This window comes from Neophocaena asiaeorientalis, unplaced genomic scaffold (assembly GCF_003031525.2).
Source record: "Neophocaena asiaeorientalis asiaeorientalis breed wild unplaced genomic scaffold, Neophocaena_asiaeorientalis_V1.1 scaffold256, whole genome shotgun sequence".
Taxonomy (NCBI): domain Eukaryota; kingdom Metazoa; phylum Chordata; class Mammalia; order Artiodactyla; family Phocoenidae; genus Neophocaena; species Neophocaena asiaeorientalis.
Genome location: NW_020185324.1, coordinates 8,694,408 through 8,721,883, shown reverse-complemented (window position 1 = coordinate 8,721,883; position 27,476 = coordinate 8,694,408). Strand labels below are relative to the sequence as shown.

General features: G+C 41.3%; 1 protein-coding gene across 1 annotated transcript in view; it reads left to right on the top strand.

Annotated features, from left to right (window-relative positions):
• PTPRD (protein tyrosine phosphatase receptor type D) overlaps positions 1 to 27,476 on the top strand; it is a 1,004,024-nt gene that overhangs the window by 448,673 nt on the left and 527,875 nt on the right. The gene's annotated exons all lie outside the window — the stretch shown is intronic.

The window sequence follows — 27,476 nt, the reverse complement described above, 5'->3', positions numbered from 1 at the left end:
CCGCCAAAAAACAACAAAAAAGTTTTAAATAAGTTCGTTTAGTTATTTAAGAAAGACTAGGCAATCCGGTAAATGCTCCACTCTTCCTGTTTGCATCTAACCAATTGGAACTTAGAAAAGGGCTATAAAGTAACTAATTTCAAAATCCATAATATCTACATCATGGCATGGCTACCCAGGTCCAAATATATGTCCTGGAATGTAATAACCATATGCTATAAAATATAACTGATATAACAGTATAAGCCAGAGTCTTCATTCTGTCCACAGACATTAGCTTTATGAAAGGGTTCGCTATGACAATTACGTAGCAAAATGCCATTATGCATATCTTTCCATATATAGTTATGACTGGGTCTCTATGACACAGAACATCTGTATGAAAATCAAAAAGTTCAGTCAACTCTCCAGATGTCCCCAAATATCAATGTGTTTTGTTTATGGACAAAACAGCTGGACCGTTGTTTCTCATTTTATTTTCTTCCAGATGTTAGTTTCTTGTTAGACACAACCTCTTTTGTCCTACCACTCACCTTTAGGATTATAACTGAATTACTGAAAAACAAAAAGGTTTACTAGATAAATATGTTTCTCCAGTGTTAAAGGAGGTTGTCAGTCAAAGATCTGCTGGTTGATACATAGATATTAGTGGTCCAGACAGCAGCAATGGACAACTTAAAAGGAGAGCCAGTATGAAAGTTATCTGATTCAAGAGATAAAAATCTTCTTCTTGTTTGTATTTACAAAAAGTATGTGAGCTGATATTGTTAAGTTCAGGATTTTTAAAGATAGAGGCATTGCGGTGTAGTGAAAAGACACAGGTATGGGCATCAGGAAATCTTGGGCATGAGTTCAGATTCTATCCTTGATTTGTGACATTGTGATCCCTGGTTTCCTCTAAGGAGTCCAAGGCTCCAGTTTGCCTGGGGCTTCCCTAGGTTAGCACTAAGAGTCCAGTCCCTGGGAAACCCTTCAGTCCCAGGCAAACCCTTCATCCACAGGTCATTTTCTGGATATAAAATGAGGGTAATAATAACTTCCTCAAAGGGCTGTAGTGCAGACTGGTGAATAAGTAAAGCATCTGGCAGCTGAGAAGTACAGGGTCCCCAAATGGGAACTATTATCATCATTGTAAATCTCATCCACATTTCCTATTCTGTTTCCTCTTAGAACATAGGCTCGTCTGTTTCCATTTTATTCAATACAATCAACACTTCACTTGCACTATAAGAGTCACTCTAATTGATCCCATCTCATTCCCCAAAGCACTTACTCATCGACTTAATGGTCATAAACTTTATGTCATCCTCACTGGAATCCAAGAGATGACTTTGTTTCCTCCATGCAGACCTGATATACTACTTCGGTTCAGATGAGCATTGTGGAAACTCCACTTCCCTCAGGGAGCCTGACACTCAGTGGGCCTTTAGCAGATACTTGTTAAATGAAACAATGATACATGAACAAAAAATAGAAAAATATTGGTTGAGTTACGGCAAACCAAGAGTGAACATTGAATTATGGCCCTTCTCTTCTCTGCAAATTCATCTTTTCTATCATTGATTTCGCTTTACTCACTGTAGAAATATTGCTTACTATTTTTTGAATGAATCAGAAATATTTCTTTTCCAGAACCTGCCATACACCTGTTGATCTTTACCAACTAACCAGCCCAGTCTGCTCCTTCCCACTTTCTGGGCCCTATATTGTTCTTGGGGTCTCAAGCCTCTGGTTGCTCTCCTGCTGTGTAGAAACATCCACAGGTCATCTCTAGCTTCATTGCTTGGTCCAGCTGTAAATTCAAAGAACCTTCTCTTGCATCTTTCAGATTTTTCTCTTCACTCCACCTTACTCTTCCTCTGGGTTATTTAAACTAAGCCATGCCCCTGCTTCCAGCCCTCTCTGGACCTGCAGTATCAGAGGCCAGACATAGCTAGCAACAGGCAATCAAGCCACATCTTTTATCTTCCCTTGCTTTAAACTCAGGGCCCGCTTTTTCCAGGAAGGTTTTCCTGAAGAGTCCCACCCAGTGTCTAACCTACCATGACTGTGTCAGCACAGTCACCCAGTCAGAGTCCCGGCTGCCAGGGTCAGGCAGAGCTAGCTGTTATTTATGGATGCATGACATTAAATGAATGATTTCTCTTCTCTAAGCTTCAATTGCTCCTTTGATAAAATGAGGGTAAGAACTGTACTTGTGATAAAATGGAAATAATAATTATGGGAATTAACTGAGGTAAGATATATAAAGCTTGGGGCAGAGCAGGCAATTCACTCAATCCTATTGATCCTAATATTCCTATAGGGTCTGAGATTGCCTACTTCCATTTCTTAACATTCTGTGGAAGAAAAAAGTTCTGAGAATTATTGACTATGTGTCCCCAAGCACTTCGTGCTGCCTTTGGTAGCCTCCTCTGTTCATTACTGGACTAATTCTAGAACCCGAATCTGTTAAGAAAGAAGATTTGTATTTAGGATGGACCTAGGACCAAAACTTTTGGGTTTTCCATATTACTTTAAAAGTGAAAATACAGGGACTTCCCTGGTGGTGCAGTGGTTGGGAGTCTGCCTGCCAATGCAGGGGACACGGGTTCGAGCCCTGGTCCGGGAAGATCCCACATGCCGTGGAGCAGCTAAGCCCGTGCGCCACAACTACTGAGCCTGTGCTCTAGAGCCCACGAGCCACAACTACTGAAGCCTGTGCGCCTAGAGCCCGTGCTCTGCACCGAGAGAAGCCACTGCAGTGAGAAGTCCGCGCACAGCAACAAAGACCCAGCACAGCCAAAAATAATAAATAAATACATTTTAAAAAAAAAAAGTGAAAATACAAAACCTAACTAAAAGAAAGTCCTCAACGAGCACTTTTCAGGACCACAGGAGAGAAAAAAGAGAGCTTACACTCCTGACCTCTCACCTTAGCATTTTTCTTCCTTCTACTTTCAAGTAGTGAATAATCAACATGTCAGAGTTCATTTAGATCTAAATCCAATTAAGTCTGACCTTAGGGATAGTTACTCATAGCTCCCAGCAGGTGTGTGCTTGGAAGAAATCTTCATCTGCGCCCTTTGTTCAATTTTTAAATTACCCAAGTTTTTGGTCCTGACTGATTAGGCCTAGCAATACCGCCCATTGAATATCCAAGGAGAACAGCTGCTGGCTTAAGCATCTAGGTATTTGTTCTGGAAAGCATTTTAAGAAATCACCTCTCTCTGTTTATCTGCCTGGAACAAGTGCGAGTTGAAAATTTTCTATAATTTTCATCTGAATCTACATGGTAGCTGCTAAACCATGGGTAACATTACTTAATCACTATGCTCCTTGGTTTCATCATCTGTGAAGTGCTCTGCAAGATTGTTGCCAGAATTAGAATTAATGTATGTGATTCAAGTGACACACAGTAGGTGCTCAATTACTGGTATTCATTATTAATAAAATTGGCATTGCTAAGGCATTACCAGGAATTTTAAACATTTGATTATAATTCACTGTGGGAAGAAACTGTGTGTGTGTGTGTGTGTGTGTGTGTGTGCGCGCGCACGTGTGTGTGTGTGTATGACTTCAATCAGTTCTCACATTCATCTTCCACTAATAATGTCCATTACTTCAGACTGACTTCAGAAGTCATGTTCTAAAATATCTCAATCAGCGACTTCCCTGGTGGTCCAGTGGTTGAGACTTCACCTTCCAGTGCGGGGGGTGTGGGTTCGATCCCTAGTCGGCGAACTAAGATCCCACATGCCTTGCTCCAAAAAGCCAAAAAAACATAAAAAACAGGGGCAATATTGTAACCGACTCAATAAAGACTTTAAAGATGCTCCACATTAAAATACCTTAATCATAGTTTCTCCAGTTCCTCAACAGGATTTTTGTTGGGTAAAGGAAGAGAAAAGTGATGCTTCATAGGTGAGTAGCTATTAAGATTCCAGTACTCTGCTAGGTGTTTTTCATGTACTTTTCTCACCTATTTCTCACAACTTCCCAGTAAAGTATTATTATTTCCATTACAGTGTAAATTGACACAGATGTAGGTAAGAGCACAGAGTCAAACCATGTCTGAATAACTCACTTTCTACTTTTGGAGGAACCAGAAGATCTAGGTTCTGGTCTCAGTTTTGCCCCAAAGTCATTATGTTCTTGAACAAATTACCTCACCACTCTGATCTGTAATTTGTTAAACCATAACACAAGGGCATTGGATTAGATGATTTTAAAGATCCTCTCCAGAGCTACAAGTTTAAGATGGGATACTGTAAAATAAATCTAATCCAAGAGAAATAAAATGAAAGGGGCATCTCCCTGGTTTTAGTCAATGAATCGACATTATTTCTTCCAGCGTCCATCTTTCCTGATACTATACATAGAAGGAAAAAATAGAAGAACCTGTTTGTTCTTGCCCTAACGTGGTTTTTTCAGACCACTTTTATTGGCACTCTGACCTTTGAGCCCTGATCCTCAGGATACTGGGGCTCTTTCCTTCCCCCTTTGTTTTTCTACCAGCCTGTTTAACGATAGTTAAACGCTGAATGGTACCTTCCTTCTCTTTTCTTTGTTTTTCTGAGTAAGAAGACAGGAATGAGCATAGTAAGAGTCAGGGAGAATGTCTAGAAAGGTAACTGAGGCTTTCTTTCCATGAGAGGAATGATGAGAATGACTGAGAAAACCATGCCTGGATGAGTCTTTAATCCTCTGTGAATTTATTCCCTTTCTCACCATTTTTTCCTTTCTCTGGTCAATTCTATTAGTCCTTAAGATGCGGGTCCTGGAAGCTTCTTTTTTTTTTTAAACTCTGTCCCGCATTGTTCCACTTCTCACTCCTTCTGCTATGCTGTGCTCTCATACTTTTAGTAAAGCACATAGAATGGATTATGTTTACTTGTTTATATGTCTGTTCTGTATGTAAAGCTATACCCCTGTGAGTTTATCAGTACCCTGTAATATATACTATAGCTTCTTCCTTGTCTTGTACTGAAAGTGCTGTATATCGACATCATAATCATTTGCAGGAACCTTGTAGAAGGAAGGTATTCTCATGTTTGAAAGAAAATACGTGCCTAGCTTTAATAAAGCCTCATATATCTAGCCTAACCAAATAGATGCATTACAAGTCAGTGCTTTACGTTACAATGGTATTCATGGAGAACGTTGTAAGCCCAAACTACATATTGAATTTTAATATGAATGTATAGAGATTTGATCAATATACAACTTTTTCAGGAACAATCTCCCTCACTAGACTCTTAGCTCCATGAGAACAGGAAACCTATTTGATTTCTTTTCCATTGCACCCCCAATGCCTGACATACAATAAGTGCTTTATGAATATTATTGAAAGAATGAGTAAATGAGAGAAGGAATGAAAAATTACCACTATTATTTTAAATGAGGAAGACCAGTGTGTTACTAGTCCCTGCTGCATATCAGAAATGACCTTAGGAGTATAATTTTAGGCTAATGAAACAAAATATGTTAAAATATTTTCATTCTCTTTATTGTGTGTGCGTAAATGTGTTGCTATACAAAGGAATCATCACTTCTTGTTAATGCTGTAGGAAGAGGGAGAGCAAGCATGAGTTGACGGAGAGAAAAGTGCAGGGTACCTGGACCGTTTGCTTGGTTCTGTCTTTGCAGTAATAACATTACTACCAATAGGCGGCCTTAGATTAAACAGTAATAGTTAGCTCTGAGCAGTTAGAATTTTGCTCAGTAAAAAGAATGACATTAAAAGCAGTGAGGAGGAGCTGATTGTGTGCTGTGCTTCATGATCATTCTCATGAAAGAGAAAAGGCAGAAGCAGGTGGCTGGCGAATTCCACAGATAATGCTGAATGGGGGATGCGTCAGGCCTAGAGTTGAAGCGTGGCTCAGAAAAAGCAACTTGAGTATCTAAAATCCTGCCTTATCTCTCAAACAGTTGCCATTCATATGCTGTTTATTTAGCGATTATCAGTGTGGCTACCATCCCAGCTTATATCAAATATCACCAGGTAGATTACTGGCAGAAGATACGGTGAGGTTGCTTAGGGGGATGGCCGGGGAAAAAAAAAAAAAAAAAAAAGACTGTCTTAATTTTTCTCCAGTTTGACCTCTTTTCACCCAGGAATCCCCCCTGCCTTTATTTGGAAGGCTACATTCCAGACCCCACAGCAAACACAGGGTGTGTTTTCTCTGTAAACAGTGTTACAAGTGGAGGATTGAAAGTGTTTGCTTTGAAAACTCTTACTTAAGCAGTGAGACCGAAAAGGTTCACTCCCCGTCAATAGGTTTCTCCTCCTCTGTGAGTTGGAAAGATCACTCTTCTCTCATTACACGTTTTACTGGATCGAGAAACATAGGAAGGGTATTTGGAGCAGTCTCAGAAAATGGACGATCAGAGCCTTGGCCTCCAGATTTGGTCAAGTCTCTGTCCATGTCTGTCTCTACAAATAATGTTGAAGCAAAGTCTGATGAACTCTAAGGCTGGAAGTTTGTCATGACAAATTAAAACAAGTTAGCAGGAATATCCTTACCCCTCCCAAATTTTAGAATCTGTTAATAAATCTATAATTCACAATTGGACTAGGGAGGTGGATGTCAATTATAAAAGGGCCATCCAAAATGAAAATAATAATTAGGACTGACTCTCACTGGCCAGTAGGTCACCACTGAGCTCTATGATAATGGACCAGTGACCTGATTGTGTGTGTTTTTGCTCATCATTGCACCCTTCATGTTTTCCAGAGTTCCAGGTATATAATAAGCTTAAAGTAGATATTTGAGTAAAGGCATGAAAGAAGGAATGAATGAACAGATGAATGAATGAATGCAGAGCCAAGCCTACTGGACCCAATTAAATAGTTTGTTCCCTACTCACTCCACACCCTACACTCAGCACTTGTATTTATTGTGAAACCAAGCAAACAGAAACATCCAGTACAGCTTTGAGGGGCATTCTCCATCCCTGCCATTCACGCATTGCATGGCTAACATGTTTTATACCTGAGCTCATGATGGATCCAAGAAAGGATAGCACATGCCTTCAGACCCTTGGGAATATAAGCCTGTCTCTGGAATACACAAAGCTGCATTGTATTAAGTCTGAATGCATGTACCTTAGGCCTCCTAGTTCATTCCCTGCCCAGGGAAAAGGAATTGTTCCACACCAAAAACAGAGTAAAAGTTCACGCTACTGACATAGGAACCTGGTAAACATAGAAATAAAACCAACAGTGACCTGGAGGAGGTGTAGGATTGACATCTACCTAGAATTACCAACGGCACGGCTGTGGCCATTCTGTCTTGTGTTATGTACCCTAAAAGGGATTATAGGATTCAGAGAATTAAATTAGTAGTAACTCAAATCACTTCTCTTCTAAAGCATTTATAAACTTTCTTTATTTAGTTTTCTTCTTCCATTTTTGTCCTCCACCATCCCCTACCCTGCTCCCACACACTGGTCCTGTGTCTTTTAATTTGTTTGGATACTTAGAGAGGCAGCTGAGAACACAATAGGTACAGCAGTCATTTTATTTCCCTCCAAGTATTGTCTGTGCCTGGAATGAAGAACTGCACAGAAGGATATAGTGTTGACCAACTCCACTGCTTTCCAATCTTGTACAAATTATCCAGCTGTTGGGAACACTGAGACACAGTGTTTCACAAAGTTCCTTCACATGGCTTATGACAAATGAGTGACATCTGGCGATGTAAGCTGACTCTCATCTCCAAGTATGATTAATACATACCACTTCCAATGACTATAAAGCACTAAATAAGTGCTCATTATTAGGGAACTCTGGTCAATCTGCAGATCCAATCACATAATCTGTATACTGGTGGGTATCATCAACTTCTTGAGATGATGAGTATCAACAGCCAGGGAAGGATTGGACCCACTTTCCCTGCCATTTCAGGTAGATCATGAGCAACAGTTCCACAGAGTTATGTCGGTAGACACCTTTATTTCCATCCACTGCCCTGTATAGGCTTCATCTTTAAGAACTGGATCATCTGAGAAAAGTTGGAGACACTTGTTTGCAGTGTTTAAATGTTAAAGGGGCAAAGTACAAAACGATGACCCCTGGAAACTTTGTCTGTTGGCCTGTCTCCTTCGTGAACGTGAAATGTCACTGAGGGTTATCATTCTTAGCAAATGTTGCTAGAAAAAAATGTCAAGTATAACTGAGATCTGAAAGTTCTTTTGCATTTTTTTCCTGATAAACTTCTATCATTTTGTAAGTGGATGCAAATGTGAAGTTTTATAATTTGACCTATTGTCAGAAAAAAGTCATCAAAAATACCAAAACAACCAAAGACTACTTGCTCATTAAAATATGTAAATCTATTTAGACATTAATTTACTGAGCTAATTTATTGTTGCTCTGAAATTCTTTACAATAGGAGAAATACACTACCATCGTAAAAGTCCCTGGGTGTCAGTGTCTCATAAAATTCTAAAAACAGGGCTTCCCTGGTGGCACAGTGGTTGGGAGTCCACCTGCCGATGCAGGAGACACGGGTTCATGCCCCGGTCTGGGAAGATCCCACATGCCGTGGAGCGGCTGGGCCCGTGAGCCGTGGCCGCTGAGCCTGCGCATCCGGAGCCTGTGCTCCACAACGGGAGAGGCCACAGCAGTGAGAGGCCCGCGTACCGCAAAAAAAAAAAAAAAAAAAAAAATTCTAAAAACAGCTAAAAATGAGATGTTTACTTGCTCAGGTAAATTTATACATGAGGTTCTAATGAACTATTAATTTGACATAGAAGTTACTCTGGGTTGTTCATGTTTGACTTTTTGGAACAATGCCCAGATTAGGTTTCTTCTTCCAATTTGGCTAATACAAATTATTTAAAAAGTGAAACAGAATGGTAAGGAAAGGGACAAGAAGGACACATTTAAAACACAATCTGCATTGGCCACATATCAGGACATGATGTTGAACTTCGTAAATTTTAAAGATGTATGCAAACATACTTGCATTTTTTGTTCAAAAATTTCAAACTAGTCCCTGTTTGCAAAGGGTACCAGGTCACTTAGTAAAATTTTACTGCAGTCCTTAAAGAACACCAAATGTGCTGAGTTATTTTTGCAAGTGATTTCCCAGATTTCAATGGGCAAAGTGTATTAACTTAGAATTAAACAGCCAATGAATTCTTTCTGACTAGTTTTCTGCCAGGAGAAAATAATGAAACCTTTAACCAGAAAATGACAAAGCTCCAAATTCTCTTGAGGATATTGCAGTAAAGTGATTATCCTGTAATATTAGAGTACATGAACATACAAAGGAGGTTTAGAGGCATAAGGAGTTTTCAGGACTCATAACATTTTTCCCACAGAAAACCAGGTTTCTGGTCTATTTCCAGAGTTTAAAGGGGAAGGGAAACTGATGTTTAGTAAAATACAGGCTTTTCATCGGTTCATTTGGTTTGATGACTATTCCCCAATATACACCTGGAGTGTATTGTTAATAAAACCAGTCCCAGTGAATTTTTTTCAGCTACGTCTCATGAGTTGTTTAAATAACAACTGGTACATTCATGTGCGTGCACACGCACACACACACACTCACTCACTCATTCACATAAAACGCTCTTGGTTTAGATTAACCTGGTAGAGAACATTAGAGCAAAAGTGGTAAAATACAAAATCAGGGCCATTCTGTGCTCTGTTCTCATATGAGTATCCTCACTTACTGAAGCATTGAAAAGAGATGTACCAGGTAAGATACTTTGAGCTGCAAGTAGGAGAAAACCCAACAAACATGGTTCTTAATAAGGACGATTATTATTTCATAGGAAATCGAGGGATAGGACTATAGGATTGGTTAATTTGGTGGTTCAACATCATAAAAAAATTGGATTTTTATCCATCTTTCCACATCTCACCACAACTATAAAAAGTAAGTGAGTCATGGGGTTCAGAGAGGTTAAAACACAGGTACAAAGTCACTCAGTAAGCGGCTGAGCTTAGTAAGTGGCTGAGCCACTCTGAGTCTGGAGCCTGTTCTTCTAAGCACACTGAAACCATGAAATACATTGTTGATGTTAAACATTATCTAAGGAAATAAGTAATGCCTCTTATTAAACATAATGATATACACGAGCACCCAAACAACTAGATCTGCTTATTGTACAACCATGGACTCCCTGGCCCTGCTACATACTTTTGAAAATACACATCGAAATGCTTACCTTATGCTTCAAAACGAGTTGTCAAAGATCATAACATCTTGAGAGAATATGAACTGTGTCATGAAGGAAGCAAATAGTTTCTGAAGTCATTCTGCTAGTCTTCAGTTAAGTTTATTGTGATTATACTAGAACTTCCAGAGAGCTTTCCCATCCCCTAGAAAGAGCCAGACACATGAGCAATTTTGTTATCATAATTACTTCTAATACATTTAGTGATTGGAGTCCACTGTTTCATTTACTCATCCCCCCAAACCTGAATAGGGTCTTTTCTCCATTTTTATGTCTGTTTCATAAATGGGTGTCTATCTTCAGTGTGCCCATGTATGGTTGTACAGGTTAGATACTGAACAACTGTACCTCATGGCCCTATATATTCTACTTCCTCCCCATGCCACTCTTGCTCCAACCGAAGGAATGCCCTCATCATCTGCTAGAAAAATGTCCTTCACTTTTCTGCTTTGAAAGTTTCTTTAGAATCACCATCTCAGGTCAGAACAACTATCTAGACATTGTCACCTGAACATTGACCAAACATTTCCTAGGACACAGACTCTACATGGCAGTTTCAAGTACACAATTTTAAGTAGTCTGTGCAATAACTCTGTGAAATAAATATCATTATCTCTGTTTTACAGATAAAGAAACATGGACTCTGGGGATTTTAATAGCTCACCCCATGATACAGAGCTATTAACAGAGTTAGGGATTATGTTCTTTCATCTCCAGTGCAGTTTCCACTCTGGAAATTAGGGGAGAGATAAGATTCATTAGGAGAGCGAGGCAACCTAGTGCGTGGTTGGTCGGAAGTACTGAGGGGATTGGGATTAAGGCAGAGAGTATGAGATGCTCAGGGGAGAGAAGGGGCATAGTGGGAAGGCCAATGACAGACCTTTGCTACTCATCTGTTTTTCCCAGAGTCAGACTCTGCAGCTAGGCCACTTTCCTATTTATCCCAGGTTCATTTGGTAATAATAAAATTGGGAAATTGCAAAAACAGGTCCGTTCAACTGTCATCACACATTGTGAGCATCTACAAGAAACAAAGAACGTCTGCTCTATATTGGCTTGAAAGAAAGAAACAATATCTGCAGTTTGCAATCGAAGGTTTTATATTTGGCAGGATCACCAATCACGTGTAAATCATGGACAAGTCACTGAACCATCTGGTCACTGGTTTTATCAGCCATTAGCCATTAAATTAGGTGGTAAAATGGAAACATTATTAATAGCTTGTGAATTGTTATTCATTCACATGTGGGGACAATGTGGAAATGCCCAAGGGAAAAAGTATTACATCGTCTTATTAAAATTTTACCGTAAGTTTAAAAGTGAGATGTTAAGAGAACTCAAAATCTGGATAAGATGTAGTTTTGTCCCTCTAAGGCTGGAAGGACATGAAGACCCTGCCCAGTATGATAAAGAACCCAGTGTTTTGTTTTAATGACTAAGTACACACACAGAATCTAGAAAATGGCGCACAAATGTGTTTTACTATTCACATGTGGTGGCCCGTTAGTTCATACGGAGTCCACCATTGATGGCCTCCAGGAGACTATTTTGTTTCTTGCCTCCCTCTCTTCTCTATTTCTTGTCACTCATATTTCTCTGTAGGTTTGTAGAGCCACAAGCCTAACACCAGCAAGACCTTGTTTCATTCTTTAGAATGAATCACTATATAAAAGAACCCTCCTTTTGTTACTACTGATTTAAGTTCACAGTATAATTTTCAGGCCTTATTAAGATGGAATAGATGAGAATGAAGAGAAAAGAAACAAAATTAAAGAGAAAGAGAATACCATCCGTTTATCGCTCATGCATTCATTCGAAAATCAAACACATATTTATAACTGACCTGTTATATGCCGGGCACCATCCTAAGAACTAGGGTAGGGATATACAGGGAATCAAATCTGTTCAGTCCCTACCCTCAGGGAACTTAGATTCCGGTGGAGAAAAATAAATAATACACAAATAATAAAAACAACCACATATCACATGACAGCTGGCAGTAATACCTCAGAGGAAAAATAAAGCAGGGCAATAAGATAGAGATGATAGACCTAGTGGCATTTTATGCCAGCGGGTCAGAGAATGTGGCAATGTATGTAAAGATTCTTTCATTCAATATTTATGAACTGCCTTTGAAGAGCTGGGTACTGTATGAGGTCCAAGATGAATAAGACACGGTCCCTGCCCTCCAGGTGCCGTCAGCTCAGTGGAGAATCGCGCCACCTGCTCCATTAGGCAGACAGATTAGAAGTCTCAGGGCATATTGAGGCAGTAACATTGTACACAGCCACCAATCTGAACAGATTGTAAGTATTCCAAAACTCACAGTGGTTTCCGTAAAATAATTCTCACTTCAAGTAAACATTTTCAGTTGGTGAGTAACTCTATTTTCCACCGACAGCCCTCATATTTGAGGGCTTCCTTAATGCAACGATGACTGGTTCTTCTGATTGGTTGCCAAGGATTCTTTGGGTCCTTATTGAAATGTACTTGCTCAACTCCTCCAAAGCAACTTGGCTGGCTCCTTGTTGTACTGGCAAATTCTCCCTCCTGTACTGAAAAATTTGTTCTTTCTGAAAAAGTTAGACTGTCCCTGGATGGTTTTCATGAAAAGATAAAAAAGAAAGAATTACAGGGTTTTTTGTTTTTTGAAAGTAAGTGATGAAGCACTTTGTATCCACAAGGTTTACACAAATGTAGGTCACATCCTAGTGATGTGCCATTTTATCCTCATTGTATCATGCTTTGTGCAGATACCTGGCTCCAAATGTCCGGATTCATCAAGAAGACAGAGAAAAGTGTAATTACGGTCAAAAAACTAGCTTGTATAAACAGCTGCTCTGCTTTATTGTGTTTTTAATACAACCTCCATACCCCAAGCTTTACAGAGTTTGTAATAATATAACATTGTTACAAAGAAAACTCAGTCATGGGAGGGAACAGCGCTGAGCAGAGGAGTCTTTGTTTTCCCGAAGACAGAGCCTTTTTTGATAGGGGTTGGGAGATCATATCACACACAGTTGTTCCGGAGTAAGGGAGACAGACTTGCTGATCTCTGCTAGCACAGACAATGATAATCCACTCACTCCACAGGCTCCATGTTGGAAACTTCCTCGTCTTCACATCCCTCACCCTTCACCTCAGTTAGAAGACTCAGGAGAGGAAATTATTTTGGCTGAGCTGAGACATAAGCACAGGTGGTACCACTTGTTGTAAACTTTTCGGTTTTTATTGGGGGCTATGAACTGACTTTTAAGTGGTTTTGCTCTGACCGAGAAACAGGGGAGCAAGGGCTCTCGGCCCTGGCTGTTGATCGATTGCACCACTGCTGATTTCCAGAGGTTGCCATCTTGCAGAGGACAGACACATTTCTTCCCTGTGGCATCTCAGGACCATGGTGCCAGCCTGAATCACAGCCAAAGATCCTCATTTCCTTACTGCTCCAAACAGACAAACAGTGCATTTGGGCGGTTCTGCCTATTCTCTGCTGGGGAAATTTCACACCAAAATTTGAGCTTTGTTGAGCTATTCCCCTCCCCCTACTTTTTTTTTTTTTTTTTTTTTTACTGTGCCAAGGTAAAAAACAATATATCATAAATTTTATCTTTTTCCTACATGTTGGAGTCCTTCCCATTGGTATAGTTTTCATTCTTATCACGGCCTCATTTATAGCAGCTTCCACTGCTGTGATCATGTCAGCTTTAGGCGTAAATGACAGACAGGAATTTTGCTATCAAAAAGTCAATCACTGGATAAGATCAAGAACTTAGCTCTAAATATAAACTCTTTCCCAGCACTTGCAAATAATAAATTCTGCCAAAGTTTAATGCTATGCTAAAATTCCCCATAGGAATTCTGCTCCTCCCTAAAAATTCTGTTTTCTAAGGATGTCACTCAAGGTGAAATTTACTCCAATGAATCTTAAGTAGCTGATCCTGTGGCTTTATTTGTATGTCCTACATTTCTTTGGTGATAAGGTACTAACATAAAACTTTCATTTTCAGCTCTGTGAACTTTGATTCACAGAATATAATGCAATTAAGTAACTTTTCAGGGTGGCCTTCCAAAATGGGAAGGGTGTCCAGTTGTTGGTGGGTTTGGCTTAGGTTGTGCAGTTTGTTTGTTTGGGTTGTATGTTTTGAACATGTGCCCAGGGCTTTTAAAACGAGTGATGGGAACATTTGTATAAATGGAATTGAAAGCAAGGGAACAGGCATTGCCAACACTCTAATTATGAACCTAGCAACATGAGTACTGATTTGAGAGTTTAAAGGGTGTAAGACAAAATATATGGAAAGGAGGGGAACCTGGTGGTCTCACATAAGACGGCTGTGTTTTCTTCTTAGCATGCAGGAAATAAAAAGCATAAAGCTCTCTTACCCTTTTGGATAACCAAAGATGTGGCAAACTGGGGCCCTTTTTCCCAATATCCTTTTCACTATGAGGCACCATCTGGACAGAGGGTAAAGTTTCAAGGGAGCTAGAGTAGTCATTTATGTGAGGTCATGAGTATATCCACTCCCCGCTCCTCTCCATAATGTTTCCTTCAAGGCCAAAGGACCGGTGCATCATAGGGTGTTGAACTAGAGGAGAGAGAGAGAGAGAGAGAGAGAGAGAGAGAGAGAGAGATCACGTTGGTGCCATAACCCTTATGACTTGAAGTTGCCCAAGAGGAAAAATACCAAATTCTTTGGAACCTCTCTTCTTTTGACAGACAAATTTCCCAGAAACTGTAACCAGAATAACTGGAGGCTTGTTAAACAAGAAGGTATTACTAAGGTTGGGGTGGTGAACCAAAAGAATCCGGAAAGTTTGAGAATCGACACGATATGGGTGGTGGACACACACTTTCTCTTAATTTTTGAGTTGTTTTTTTTTTCCCCTTTCATCTTCATTTCCAGGTAAGTATATTTCATTCCAGACTTAAAATCAAAATTCTCTTCTCTCCAGTCTCTGCGTAGATTAGGAGAAATTAAAAGATAAAACATAACCTCGTCTCCTCCCTTTGAAATGCATAGTTTTATTCTAAAGAAGATGTCATTGACGGGTCTCTTTGACTCTTGTTTCCTCCAAGTTATATATGAGATCGTATTTCCAAGGTAGCTATTATGCTGTTCTAATATAATTTAAGGGCAGAGTGGGGGGAGATAGCTAGCTGAGAGCATCTTTTACTTTTAAGGCCTTTTTAAAACTGGTGGAAAACGACACACACCAACACAAATAGTTCACGGCCGATTCTTTCCCTGAGTATGAGGTCTAGAACTAGTGAGTTCACACACACACACACACACACACACACACACACACACATACACACAGTGCCAGAAGCTAGGAGCTTCCTTGAGAACAAGGACAACGGTTAGAAAAAGCCAGCTGTGCAGAGCAGAATTAAAAAGCTTCTAGATTTAGGTAAAATAGTGCCACCTGTAATTTTTTTTTTTTCCTTTTTAAAAGTATGGAAGAAAGAAAAAGGCAAGTTCTAGAAAAAGGCAGCTAGCCTTTTAGGAAATGCCCGAATCTGCTCAGCTGTACTGGGTTATTTTCCTAGGAACAATACAACAAATCAATGGGTTTGAATTTAGTTATCGTGATGGTTTTCAGAATGCCCCAAAAACTTGCCCCGAATTCTGACTCCCAGAAACTATCCCAGAGGTTCTGATTCAGAGCATGGGTGTTTTACTATCCACAAAATTATTATTAGCCTTAAAGAGACGGTTGTTTTAAAATTCTCTGTAAACTGCAAAGAGCCACATAAATGTTAATATTTAACTCATATGGTGTGGATAGTGTCCCTTGAATTTGTTGGATACTGTGCTAAGAACTCTTGGTGAAATAAAGGAAGTCTGCTGTCGTGGCGTAGTTTGCACAGTTGATCATTTTCTATTATTAGTATTTACCAAGAATACTCTCCTCTCAAGAAAATGAATTCCTTAAGCAAACATTTGTGAGCAACATCTTTCTCTCCCAAAGTAGTAGTTTTGTTGTTCCTGATTTAACTCAGAAATAACACATGAGTATCAAAACTTAATTCCAGATTGTTTCCAAGGGGTGGGGGAAGGTTTCAGTATTTCTGATCCTTTCTTTGTTTTAATCACAGATTTATTCGGGGATGGTGGTGGCTGGAATTTAGGCTACTTTGATGGCATCGCTTCCTCTTTTAATTGGACTGCAGGGAATGGAAATCATTAGGGTATGTTTGCATTGTATTTGGATGAAAGGGTTTTCCTTACTCTGTGTGCCCTGCTCACAGAACACATTCTTAGAATGACTTAATAGTGCATAGTTGACATACCTTACACACAGTGGAGGCCTGAATGAATGAGCCGTGGGATGAATGGGCATACATGAAAACTAAGTAAAAAGAAATGCTAAAAACATCCCACCAGTATCCAGAATTTGGGCTGTGTTTCATTTGTAGCTACTACTTAAAAATGGAATCCAATTAAGGGGCCATTTCTTTTTCACTTATAAACATGCTTTCACAAAGAATCCTGGAGCTGGGAGGTACTTTAGAAAAACTAATCTAGTCTAGTGTGTTTTCACATTATGCTTCCTAGAGCTGTAAAGCAAGGTTACTCCACCTTGGTTAACATTTGTGTCACTTGTGTAGCTTTTTAAAAAATTATGCTACTGCCCCATTCCCAAAGAATCCAATTCAGCTTATGAGTGCACTCTGGGCATATGGTTTAAAAGTGTTCCAGGTGATTTGAATGTTCAGCCACGGGTGGGACCCACCATTCTAGGGGTTCGACACTCCCAACATTTAGACTTGTGATCTTATAAATGCAAGTCTACTCCCTGGGGGACAATACGATAGAATATATTAAACTGGGATAACTGGGATATGCTTATGCCCAGTAGGGCTCACATTCATTTCAAAGAAAACACTAGACTTCTAAAAAATTCAGTTCAACAGTGTTGTATCTTGAACTCTTTGTACAAGACATTCTGCAGGTATACAAGGGACGCACAGAAGATTAAGGCCCAACTTTCTCTTGAAGATTTTACAGCCTTGCCATCTGGAAACATACCAAGCAGAGGCACAGGGAGGGAATGAGAAAACCAAGTATAAACATGACTTTGATAAAAGGCAGGTGTGTTATGGATGGCACAGGAAGGATTGAATCATGGATGAAATATAGCTTTCAGCATTTGCTCTAATAGCCATCTCTTCTTTCCCCAGCCTAACTGACCAAACTGAGCAGTTCTGACATCCACAGTCTGGGAACACAGCGTGCTCTGGGGCAGTACAGGAATAAAAAGGAAAAATAATGCAGGTGCTGTGCTCCTTCTTACCTCCACTTGGTACAAGGTAGGATATTTCCTAGAGCCTGGAACTCACCAGGCAGGAGGTTCTTCTGACGGAGAAAGCATGGGTGCCAAGTGTCCATTTCAGGACTGCTTCTAGATGTCTGACACTTGTTTCTTTGTCGAGGGGAAGGCAGAGAAAAACTCCTGCCTGACTTGATTTGCTTTTGTGCTTCCTGAGGTCAGAGATTGTTAATAGTCCCAGTTTGGTTTATCTCCTGGCACGGATAATGAGCGAAGTTGAGTGAAAGAAAGAAAGAAACAAAGGGAGAGAGGGAAAAAGAAAGGAGGGAGGAAGGAAGGGATGAAGGGAAGGGAAGGAAAGAAAGAGAAAGAGAGAGTTAAAAGTTTCCATTGTTTTTTGCTCTTCATATTGGTCTTAACTCAGAATTTTTGGAATTTCTTTGTTCTCTTCTTAAACATAGTCACCTGGCAAAAGAACTTTCAAGTTGTGATTAGACACAAGTTTGCATAATTTCCCACTGATTCCATCCAGTGCATTCTCATATTTATAATATGTTACCATTCCAGTCAATGGATGGATACCAATAAAAGGAGCTATGGAACACATCTTGGGCATGAGTGCTTTCTGTGATCTTTTATCCTACTTCAGTAGACTGTTTATCTAGCAGAAGAGAGATTTGAAGAATTAGGTGGGGTTTTTTTTTGTTAACAAATAAAGCCACAAGTTTATTACCATGTGAGTTTAGAATCCAGTATAGTGAAATAATGCAACAGAGAAAAAATGGTCTAGGGAAGCCTGAAGAATCAGGTGTTTTAAATGAAGCAGTAATCGTGTCTGGGTAGAAGAATCAGGAAAACACAGAAAAGCCCAACTCTTTGATGAAATGACTCTTAAAGGCTGGATGGGAGTTCAGCGTGTAGGTGATCATAGGAAACTTTCTGGCTAAGAAAAAATGCACGTTTTTGTTCAGACAGTTCTGGAGTTTAGGGTATTGGTCGTAAAGAGGTGGAAGTTTAAAGTGGAAAAATGGATTCAGGCAGCATTCCATTTGTGGTGGCCTTTGAATGCGGTAGAACATTTGTACTTAGTTTGGTCAATAATCATGAACCACTGAGGGTTTTTTATTTACTTATTTTTGAGCATGGAAGTTACATAACCAAACGTGTGCTTTATTAAAGTTAATTGGGCAGCACAGTGGAGAATGGGTTGGGGCCAATAAGAAAAAGATTAGGAGCAGAAGAATATACAAAAAATTATTATTGTACTAGTCCAAAGAAAACTAGCGATGTTTGTATTAGAAAGATGGGTTTTGGTGGTAAGGAGACAAAATGCAACCTTCAAGAATTAATACCAGATAATAACTAACCAAGAATGGTGTTTCTACATTTATAAAACAAGCACGGAATTTAATAAAGTAATAATACATGTGGGAAGTAATAGTTTTTGTTTTGCCTCTTTAAATTTCTGCTGGACCTATTTAGTGTTACTAGTAACTTTGGAGATGTGGTCAATGAGTTTTGAAAATCAGGATGCGTTGGAATAATATAGGTGATGATATAAGAAAAAAATGTACAGATAAATGAATGCTCTGTCCACCTAATAGAGTGTACCTAGTTAAAGATGCAAAGTTCAGTATGAAGGATTTTTTTCTACTGAACTGATCAGTTATTTTGACATCTTGTAGGAAACCATGAAAGTCTGTAATTACTCTCATTAAGAATTCTATGGGACTTCCCTGGTGGTGCAGTGGTTAAGAATCCACCTGCCAATGCAGGGGACACGGGTTCAAGCCCTGGTCCGGGAAGATCCCACATGCCGCAGAGCAACTAAGCCCGTGAACCACAACTGCTGAAGCCCATGTGCCTAGAGCCTGTGCTCTGCAACAAGAGAAGCCACCACAATGAGAAGCCCACACCCCACAACAAAGAGTAGCCCTGGCTCTCTGCAACTAGAGAAAGCCTGCACGCAGCAACGAAGACCCAGTGCAGCCAAAAATGAAAAATAATTAAAAAAAAAAATTCTGTGGAAGTATGAATCCATCCAGTCCTGTTCAGATTCTATTATGATTTCTTGTCTGTGACATTTTGTTGTGTGTTTTAGTGAGGCCTAACTCTTAACCAAACTCTCTGTCACTGTACCTTTCAGCACAGGCCCAATAGGAGGGACTCTGAAGGTGACATCTGACCAGCCACAGTGGTATCTATCATCCATCAAGTCATTCAGCAGAAATCTTTTGAGATCTGTTTTTAATTCAGCTTCTGTGCTTGTTGATAGTGATATATAAGAGTGTGGAGATGTTCAGAGATTAATAGGGTGTGAATACACACAAAAAAATACAGAGAAATAGGAAATAAGAAAAGAATGTGAGACCAGAGGTAGGACAAAGTCATTCTACTTGATGAACTATAGGAAACTTTGTAAAGAAAGTGATGTTTCACATGAAATAAGTAATTATCAATCAATTCATTTCCTCTTTCTCTCTTCCTAGCTCCATCCTTCCCTTCCTTTACTTTCCCAAATATTTATGGAGTACATGCAGTGCTTAAATCCTTATGATAAGATTTTTTGGCTCCAGTCAGACATGAATATGCTGTCAAACCACTGAAAAAGAACATTTGCCAAGTATGGACACACCCAGTAGAAATCAAGTGGCATAATGAAGTATAAGATAAATATAGGAGTATAAGACAAAGATAGAGAAAGGTTTGAAAAGTAGCTGAAAAAATAGTCGTCTTGATGTCTTTGCTGTGTTCATGGTCTTGAAAATTGCTCTCAAATGCCTGCGGAAACATCCACAGCTATGCTGCACCTGGGAAGCAAGGTGAAATCTGGTAACTGGGGTCTCGGTCCAGGATACAAGGACTGGTTTGTCACTGGTCATTTATAATTCCCAGCCTGTGAAGAGATATACTCCCTATTACATAGAAATCAATTTGTGGTGTTTCGATTCTGAGTTAGTTTCTGAAAATCATTTTCTGAAACCCTATTTGAAAGACCCTTTGCAAATAACTTCATGACTCTGTATGGCTTTCTTGCTAAAACTGTGAAGACAACTTTGTTGGTGGACACAGAAATCTTAATAGTGTTGAAAAGCTGCTGTGCTTTGGGTTTTACTTTAGCCTTGTGGGTTTTGTTTCGTTTTGTTTGCGGTACGCGGGCCTCTCACTGTTGTGGCCTCTCCTGTTGCGAAGCACAGGCTCCAGACGCGCAGGCTCAGCGGCCATGGCTCACGGGCCCAGCCGCTCCGCGTCATGTGGGATCTTCCCGGACCGGGGCACGAACCTGCGTCCCCTGCATCCGCAGGCGGACTCTCAACCACTGCGCCACCAGGGAAGCCCTACCCTTGTGGTTTTGTTCTTTGTTTTTTTCCTCTCTCTAACCACTGAATCTTTTTTTTTAAATTAATTAATTAATTATTTTTTTGGCTGCGTTGGGTCTTCGTTGATGTGCACGGGGTTTCTCTAGTTGCGGCGAGCAGGGGCTACTCTTTTCGTTTCAGTGTGCGGGCTTCTCATGGCGGTGGCTTCTCCTGTTGCGGAGCATGGGTTCTAGGTGCGCGGGCTCAGTAGTTGTAGCTTGTGGGCTCTAGAGCGCAGGCTCAGTAGTTGTGGCTCACCGGCTTAGTTGCTTGGTGCCATGTGGGATCTTCCTGGACCAGGGCTTGAACCTGTGTCCCCTGCATTGGCAGGTGGATTCCCAACCACTGTTCCACCAGGGAACTCCCTAACCATTGATTCTTGGAGCACATTCTTTCATTAAGGAGATTTAGCACCCTCCACGGTAGCTGCGGGCAAGACATTAACATCCTGCAGCACATCCTAGTCTTGAAAGATGAGTCAGCCTTGTGCAAATGAAATATTAAACAAATGCTGCTTTACTTTTCTCTCATTCTCTTAAAACAATACCAACTCTGGCCAGGGAACCAATAATAAACTGTAGTCGGGCTTCCCTGGTGGCGCAGTGGTTGAGAGTCCGCCTGCTGATGCAGGGGACACTGGTTCGTGCCCCGGTCCGGGAAGATCCCACATGACGCGGAGCGGCTGGGCCCGTGAGCCATGGCCGCTGAGCCTGCGCGTCCGGAGCCTGTGCTCCACAACGGGAGAGGCCGCAACAGTGAGAGGCCCGCGTACCGCAAAAAAAACAAACCAAAAAACCAGAAAACTGTAGTTTCAAATTTAACTTCATCTCCAGGTTAGGTCCCATGACATTGACATCCGATAGATATTGAAACCAAGCTTTTCCTCTTTTAAAGAATCTTGTTATCCCTCCCAAGAAATCTCAGTGATTCATTCCCATCCTTGCCCCATTCCTCTGCCATTCAGCAAAAAGGAGCCTGTTCCATCAGTTTCTGGTCTCTGTAAACCACCTCCTCTGTTGAGTGATTAATTACTAGCTTTCTGGTGACTTCTTAATTTTGTTCTGTATTTTAAAATATTCCTTCATTTCAAAATTCTCTAGTGTAAGATACAAACACTAAATGGAATATAAGTAATGGCAATTACTTTCGTCTCTGTTACAGCTTTGTGTTTACTATTAAAGGCACCATTTAAAATGTATAAAAATCATAAAAGTTTAAAACTTCAAAATAAACACGAGGCAATTAATTTTCTTAGTGAAAACATTAGCATTTAAAGGTTAAAGTGACAAAAAATATGCTTATTCCTTAACATTACTAACAAAGTACCCATTTGTGTTAGCATGAGTTGTCTTTTTTAAAGATGCTCCAAATATACAAAGAGAGGTGGTCTCTGAATATTTGGACACAGTAGATTTAAAACAACAAAACCAAAACACACTTTTATTGTTGGAAATACTGAAATCCACTGCTTCATGTATGAGTTAATGGAACTTCTTGACAAATCACCTGTTAAATTTTAGCTGACAGCTTGTCATATATTAATTATAAATAATTGTAATATACGGCTATCATAATACATGCAACACAAAAAAATAGGAAGGGTAATTAGAGTCTATCCTTTATTTTCCCCCTTCACTTCTTGCTCAGAAGAAAAAAATGACCCAATGTTTCACTTGGGTTGGGAAAGTGCCAATGGTTAATGGAATGCCCCACTCTACTAAAGAATTTAATGGGAATATCCATTTGTCACAGTTGCATGCTGTAATCTCCAGTAGCAGAGCCAATGGAAAATAGCATCGTACCATAATGTCCTCTACACTCGGCAGGTGAGGGTGAAAGGCAGCCACTGAACTGAACAGTCAGGGGAGAGAGCTTGGCTTTTCTAGGCCTGTCTTTAGAGGAAGATGTGGATTTCTTTTAAGAGAACATTGCTGCCTGACAGCAATAAGAAACGCAACCCTGGAGAAAAAGAAAGTACATTTCTTTCATATGGAAAAAAAGCGGGAATATTTGCATAGCATGTTCCAAAATCTCTAACCACCTCTTGGTCTACCGGAAGCCCACCTGTTTGTAAAGAGACTTTGGGTAGTGGTATCAGAAAGACCAAGATTAGATGCTCATTTCAGTCACCTCCTACTTTTGAGTTTGAGCTTTCAAATCTGAGGGATGCGAATAGCAGCGCCTGAACTTGCAATGCTACTGGTAGAATCCATAGAACTGTATGAGTCCTTTAAAAATTAGCATGGCACCTGAGTTGTCTTCCTTTCTTCTTCACAGTTTAGGTGGAATTATAGTGTAGTCTGATGACTTTATATGTGTATAGTTTGTGTTCTCAAATGAATGAAAATATTGTTTAGTTTAGGGACTGTGTTTTGTATATATTTGTTTTATCTTTCTCATGTGCCAGGTCTGTGTTTGATCAAGAAATACGCTACTGAGAAATGCCGTGTGAATTAAATTTGAAAACCTCTCTCAAACATATTAACACTTGTAGAGATTAGTATTTAAGTTACTTGAGGATTAAAACCATTGTTATTCCATGTATGCATTTAGCAGCAAATTAATGAAATATATTAGGCATAGCTAGCACCTATAGGAAGAGGTCTCAGATACTCATTTCAGCGCCTATGAAACAGTTTACTCTCTTCAGAATACATCATTTGAACGTATGTTGTATTTCTCCATTCTAACTGGATTCAATACAAACCACTGTAGCCTTCACAAAGAATATATGATCAGCAACAATTACTGCAGTTCCTTGGTTAATAATTTATAACCAGAATAGAAGTAAAAACACAAGATTTTGAAGTCAAACAGTTGTAGTTTCTAAATTCTAGCTTGGCCACTCACTAGCTGTGTCAGCTTGGCCAGATCACTTATCCTCTCTGTCCCTGTTTCCTCACTTATACAATGGGGCTAATGATAGTTCATTAGCAGGGCAGGTGTTAAGATTGGAGGTGAGGCAGAGGCTTTGAAACTTTTTCTGTTAATCACTAGCCACAGGACAGAAACGTAAGTTTTATAAAACAATGTTTAATACATATAATGCACTCTCTTTTCTTTCCTACTTTCATTTAAAAAATTGTTCATGACCCACTAGATTCATGACCCAGAAAAGGTCATGACGTGCCTTTTGAAAACCAGTGGGATAGCATGATGTTTAGCACATAATACAAGTGTAACATAAGATTACTGTTATTCTCCTTACATTATTTTCAGCCTTATTTTTAGGATGCTTCACGATAGATGAGTATAAAATCTTTCGAGTACTTCTAGGAATTAACTTCCTTGGATGGGGTCCAAAATAGACTCATACTCATCGTATGCTGAATTATGCACTAGAGGGGGTTGTGCTGTAGCAAAGCTTCTGTGTGCTATTCATCAAAGAATGTTAGAGCTGGAAAGGAACTAAGAAAATGTCTAGTACCATTCCTTCATTTTCCTTCATGTAAGTATTTATAGTTTTAAAATATTCTATATTTATTACTCATTGATAAGTTGAAAAACTGGCTTCTTGGATCCAGAACTGGGAGGTAATTAGGAATAGTTGGGGGAGAGGGGACACTGGGTCATGACATCTGGGGTTTTGTTCTCCTTCTGCCACCAAAGAGTTGGGTCACCTTAAACTCTCAGGGACTCAGTTTCCTTACTTGTAAAATTAGGTGATTTCAGCAGATGATCAGCCCACCTCTGACGTTTTTATGACCTCAAAGCTCCAAATGGTAAACTCTCCTAGAGGTTGTAGTAGATGCCACAGGGTGCTGTTTTGTTACAAATCTGATCTGAGTATATTGATGTGTGTATATTGGGCTTCAGGCTTATTCCCACTACAACTTAGATGTACAGAGAAAGCTTGGTTCCTCTACTTGCTCTCTCTTTCTCTTATCACCCTGAATAACGCTGTCTCTTTTGCCCAATAATAGCTCAGATTCTCTAGTCACCTCCTTCCACTGCTACTTTTTTCTCTAAGATGTTTGCTTGTAGTAGGACAGGAACATCGAGGACCTCGTGGTGTCAGGAAAGTTGGGTCCTTGGGCTTGTGTCATTTATGTATACTGTCCTCTGTCTCCTCGGATTTCTGGGTCCCTTTTCCTCCTACTTGTTGCTCACCTTGGTAACCATCATCACTAAGTTCTCTAGTTAACCTAACTCGCTACCAATGGAATATGTTGATGCTGTTTCTTCTTCGACTAGGCTCCCAGGTAGTAATCAGACTTCCCAGCTGGTATCTTAAATCAGGTCAGAACTGGTCAGATCTTCTTAAATGAGGTAGAGGGATGTGTGTCTCTCCATCAAAGACAACAGCAGAGGAAATCCAGGGTTTTTAAAAACTGTTTGTTCCTCTAACGTCCAACTTTGCAAGAGGAAAGTGGGACTCACCAGTTGATGGGGGAGGGTGTGGCAATGAGAAAGCCAAATCAGAGTTTACACCTTGAGTGAGAATCACCTGTGCAGAGGCTCAGATTTCTGAAATCCATCCTTAGGGCATAAGGAACAGGTGTTCAGCATACCTTCTCGGCTTTTCAGTTCCTGGCATTATCAGAAAGTCCTGAAGGCTTGCCCAGGAATAGCTGTCTTCTTGATTTTTACTATGAGGCTAACCATTTTTAAAAAAAAGAACAGGCAAGACTCATGCTAAGATGATCCTCCCCCCTCTCCCCTCAAATTGCTGGAGGACTAAACTTCATTTAGAGTGAAGCCTTTCAAAAATATGTGATTTCTTTCTGGAGCACACGGAACAGAGGATTACTGACCAATCCTTCAGTGCCTTTCAGGAGCGCAGCATGCAAAGGGTGGGAACAAATAGGCAGCTTGAGACAACAGTCAGGATGCCAAATCATTAGGCTGAATCTAAGGGGTCTGCTTACCTTTGCTCTTTCAAAGACTGCCTCGAGCCTGCAGGAATAAGTATTGTGTGTATGTGCTGGCCTGAACACACAATGAGCAAGGGAGGTGGCTGGAAGCCTTGACTTTCCTTAACCTTTCTGACCAAGTTTCTAATAAATCTTGGTAGGCCAATTGCCAATGGTAGCTTCCAGCTGCTGACTTTTTCCACGTGCGTGAGATCCTTGAGGAGGAAAGAAGGTTAAAATTTGCCCCTTTAGCTAACAATCCACATAGTGTGTTCTGTAGATGAAGCTTGTGTAGTACAACTGTCTAGGGAGAGGGTTCTGTGGTGTCCTACAGACAAGCTGGGGGGCACTGCATTTTCAACATCATAAAAGCAAGTGGCGTGGAAGCAAAACAAGAGTTATTACACTACGATTGATTCCATACTTCCCTTTCTTCCTCTGTGATTCCAAAGGGGATCCACCAAACATCCCTGAATGAGGCTACCGAGGTGAACTGGGACAGTGGACATAAACGGTGTCTCATCAACACGCTCCTTATATTTTTATCGCTGCTTTGAATGGGGTGCAACCAGCATCTTTCCTCCCGTGTGCCAGGACCCGGGGCAGGAAGCACCCGGGTGTGCAGCTCTTAGGAGATGAGTGAATTTGTTAGAGGGGGGTCTTTTCTGTCCTGGTGGATGGCTGCTTGGGAGTGACGTCACCCAGCCCCCTCCTCTGCAAGTGTGTGTGTGTGTGTGTGTGTGTGAGTGAGTGAGTGTATGTGTGTGGGTTGCACGCCTCCTTCTCCCAGCTCTCCTGCCTCCTTCCTTCGCCCGTCCTGCTCTCTGGCCCTTTCAGTGGGTCAGGGGTCCAGACTGAGGGACTCGCCAGCGGACCTGGCTCTCCCCTCGGCCGAGCGCACCCACACTCCCACTCTCGCGCCGGCAAAGTGCCCGCACAATCCCTCAGCGCCGGGGCACCGCGATTCCGTGGGATCCCCAGCATGTTACGAGGATTTTCGAAATCAGTCAGACTAGGAAACAAAGAGAAGCTTTTCCAATCACTTTCCTGAGATTTTTGATTTAATTTGCCCATCAAACCACCTCGCCCTCAACCGTAACGACCGGGTTCACGCCAGGGCTGAGGGCTGGGCTGGACTGGCCATCCCTCGTCCTGGCCCTTGACTCCGCGCGGGTCGGTCTCCGGGCGTCGCCTCGCCCCCTCTCCCCGCCTCCCCACTCTCCCCGCCGGCCTCAGTTTCTGGTTACCTCTCGTGTGCGCTTCACTTTGAGGGGGGGGAAGAAGAGAAGAAGGGGAGGGAGGCGCTGAGGGGGGCAGCCGAGTTGCTATTTGTGGCCAAAGAATCCTCTTTAAAAGAAGCAGCAGCAGGAAGGAGGAAACAGGAGAGGCGGAGGGAGAAGTTACGCGGCCCCGGACCCCCCAGCCGCGAGCGGCGGAGCGTCGAGGAGCGGGGGGAGGAGGAGGAAGAAGAGCGGGAGGCGGAGGGAGAGGAGACACACGGCGGCGGCGGCGGCGGCGGCCGGAGAAGCAGGCGCAGGGCGCGCAGGAGGAGCGGGAGGAGGCGGAACAGCCGCGGAAGCCGCGGGCTCAGAAGGGCCAGGAGGACGGCCCGGGAAGAGGAGGCGGAGGCGGCGGCGGTGGCGGCGGAGAAGTGGATAGGGGTGGAGGGAGGGAGGGCGGGGGGACGCGCTCCTTTGGATGCTGGATTTCGGCGTTTGGGACTCACTCGCTGACTCTCCTCCACTTCCTCGCTCTGGACTGGGCTGGCCGCGCGAGGAGCGGGCGGCGGCAACCACGGGGGGGATTCCCGCGGCGGGCG